The sequence below is a fragment of the Homarus americanus genome, unplaced genomic scaffold (assembly GCF_018991925.1).
Source record: "Homarus americanus isolate GMGI-L3 unplaced genomic scaffold, GMGI_Hamer_2.0 scaffold48684, whole genome shotgun sequence".
NCBI classification, from domain to species: Eukaryota; Metazoa; Arthropoda; class Malacostraca; order Decapoda; family Nephropidae; genus Homarus; species Homarus americanus.
The window spans coordinates 28,213-32,024 of NW_024728267.1; positions in this window are offsets into that span (position 1 = coordinate 28,213).

A 3,812-nucleotide genomic window follows, 5' to 3' on the forward strand; every position below is an offset into this window, starting at 1 on the left:
TAAGAACCTCGTCCCGGCCGTCCCTGCCCGATTTACCCCTTCCCTTCCCTCTCCCTCCTTCCCCAGTACTTACCCACCTCCCTGCCCCCCCACCAGTTCTGTTACGCGCACACACACACACACACACACACACACACACACACACACACACACACACACACACACCTTCCTGTTTTCAGAAGTAATTCTTGACCACTCGTGTAAACAACAAGACACAACAACACAGGAGCCATTGGCACTCTCTGAACTCTCCTGGCGGGTACCCCATTGTTGGCACCCTGCCCCCTCCTCCTACACCCTGTTTACCCCTGCCCCACACCATGCCATCCCCTCCCCCTACACCCTACAGCAGGTACCACACCTTTGGCACTCTCGTCATTACTGGGGCGTGGCAGCGAGTGTCAAGTGTTCATGCCCAGCCACAGGTAATCAACATGACCTTGGTGACAGAGTGACTGGTGGTGGCACACTCTCCTGACACTCTCAACACTGGCACTATGAGGCGGTAGTAGCGTTGGCACCCGTCACCATAAATGATTCTCGGTAGCAGTTTTAGCACGGGTACAAGCGGCGGCACCCCTGACCCTCTTAACACGTGACAATGGTACAGCTAAGAGAGACAGATACGACCACCTGTGTCACTGGCAAAAATAGTTAAGTGTATTTATCTAGCATCAAATAACAGTCATCCCGCAATGTACGACAACACATTATGGCACTTAAGTTCAATATTAATAATGACAAAGCACTAAAACGGCCCTCTGGCACTGTATAGGGGTGTGTGACACTATAAAGAGGCACTAAAACGATTTTCTGGCATTATAGGCACTGTATAAGCGTGTGTGGCACAAAATAGAGGCACTAAAACGGCCCTCTGGCACTGTATAGGGGTGTGTGGCACTATATAGAGGCACTAAACGATCCCCTGGCACTATAGGCACTGCATAGGGGTGTGTGCACTCTAGGCACTGTGTAGGGGTACCTGTATGGCTTTATAGAGAGGGGCCCCAAACATGCCTATACAAGCCCTCTATACATACTTCACACACACACACGAAGACACACCTGACACAGTAACACACAGGCTCCTCCACACCTGACTGATAAAGACGTGACAGTTAGGTTTCTCTTCGCTGACTCACTCCCAGACAACGCCCCCCCTCCCCTCCACTCCCCTCCCCTTCCCCCATCACTCATCAAGCCTCCCCCTCCTCACAACCCCCTCCCCATCCATCCATCCACACCCCTTCCTCTCCTCTCTCCCCACTCACAAAACCACATCCTCCACCCCGTCTTCCCCCTCCATCCCCTCACAGAAAAACCTCCCCCCTCCATCTACTCCCTTTACCTCCCCTCCTTACTTCACCCCCTTGATTTTCTCCCTCTGTCTTCCTTCTTCCCTTCCTTCTTTCCCATCATTTTCTCTCTTCTTTTCTTCTCGGTCTTCCTTCTTCCATTTCATTCCTTCCTTCATCTACCTCACACCTCTTCTTTTGTTCATTCCTTCTTTCCTCTCACACGTTTTTCATCATTCCCTTCTTCCCTTCTTTCTTTCTTTCCTTCTCTCACGCTTCTTATCTCTATTCCCCCTAACGTAACTCCTCTTCCTTATCTCTTCCATACTTCCTACCTCCATTTCTTCCTTACCTCCCCCTCCCTCCTACACACTAGACACACACCCCCACTACACCACCTCCTACCCCCTACCCCCTCCTTCTCTCTCACCTGTAATTACCAAGTTACACCGTATACCACCAACCTCCCTCTACACCCCCTCCTTTACCCCCTCCCTCATCCCCTCCCCTACACCAACGGGAGACACTGAGATAAAATACACACTAAATTTTATCTCCCAGTTGTCTTTACGTTATAGCGAGGTGTTCGTTATATAGTGCAGGTCGGTATAGAGAGGTTATGGAGAAGCATCATTGGCCTATATTTTGAAGTGTCTGAGTCAAGAGTTGGTGGAGTGTTGGGATGTGTCTGTCTGTCAGATGGATCTCTCGTCTCTTGTTTTGTTTCTGTCTCTCTCTATAATAATAATAATAATAATAATAATAATAATAATAATAATAATAACATTGGGGTCAAGACAGTGATAAACTCGTATTGTTGTTCTTCAATCATACCAAAAGGTGCAACTGGTGTGTGTGTGTGTGTGTGTGTGTTCTTAAATAAGTGGGATGTGTATGTAAGGACTTTCATTCATACATACGCAAGCAGACCTCGGCTCACTACCACACAATACACTTATTAGGTTAAATTTGAATATATACATCGACAATGTGGCATAAAATACATATGTATACCGGGAACTGTGAGAAAATGTATGTTTTCACCTCACACACACACACACACACACACACACACACACACACACACACCCACACCTACCTATGAACGCATATGTACACTTCACAACTACACCCAATAATACACACGGGTCATTTGGCCTGTACGCTTATGTATATTCCTTACACACACATCACCCACACACACCTGGAGTCTCTCTACCTCCTGACCTCACAGGTGTTAGCATTCCCACACCACCACCTTCTGCCCTCACCTCTTTTACCCCTCATCTTTCATATCTCCCTCCTTTTCTCCATCTCCTCCCTGTCCATTTCCCTTCCCTGCCTTTCCCCAACCCTCCTTCTTTCCCCAACCCCTCCTTCTTCCCCCAACCCCTCCCTTCTTCCCCATCCCCTTCATCCCCCATCCCCTTCACATCCCCATCTCCTCCTCCCCTACCCCCCCAATTCCCCTCCCCAACAACTATCCCTTCTTCCATACCCTCCCTCTCTCCCCAGCCTACCTCCCACACCACCTTTCTACCCCCCCCCTCTCCCCTCCCCTCCCTCCCTCCCCAAACGAGACATTTCCCCATACACAAAATACCAAACTAATTTCCTGTTCACTAAAGGTACAAAAAAAATTCTCAAGTACGTATACAAAAATTCCGGACAAATTCCCATGTATTTTTTGTTTGTTTTTGTTTTTTTACAAATTTAAAGACCTCGGTTAAATAAAATGCCAGAGCAATATCCGGTTATACGAAGGAGAGGCCATCGGATAACTAAAACCGGTTAAGATTAAAACGCCGTTTAACACTATCCGCCAGTCAATTGGTTTCCGGGTTTTACTGTTGGTTTTTTTTTTTTAGTTCCGGGTTTTGGTGATGTGGGTTTGAATTCCTTTATTTGGGTCTTAAAACGTTCCTACACAAAACACAGTCCCTCACCAACACAAACACAGTCCCCACCAACACAAACACAACTTCACCAACACTTCACCAGCGAGGGCGTCTCCCACCAAACATCAGCAGCAAGACGCCATTGAAAGGTTTCTGTGGCCTGTAAAATCGAACTAGGAATGGCGGAATAAACGGGGAGCAAGAGAGAGGGAGGGAGGGGGAGAGAGGAGGAGAGAGGAGGGGAAGAAGAAAGCAAGGAGGTTAGAGAGAGAGAGAGATTCTTACCCTCCCTTGTTGGTCCTAAGAAGCTCCAGTTTCTGCCCACAGACACGGCAATAAGATGCAGACGCCCTCGGATTCCTACTACCATCTGGCGACAACAAGAGATGGGGGGAGAAGGGGAGGAAGAGGAGGGGAGGAGGAGGGGGAGGAGGTGGGGAGGAGGAGGGGGAGGAGGAGGGGGAGGAGGAGGGGGGAGGAGGAGGAGGGGGGGGAGGAGGAGGGGGAAGATTTTTGTTAGATAGGCAACAGAGGAATGGAAGGGAATATGGTCTCTACTCTTCCATAGCAAATTCTTGTCCCTGTGTTTATGTACAAGATTGAACTGTTAGGTTAGGTT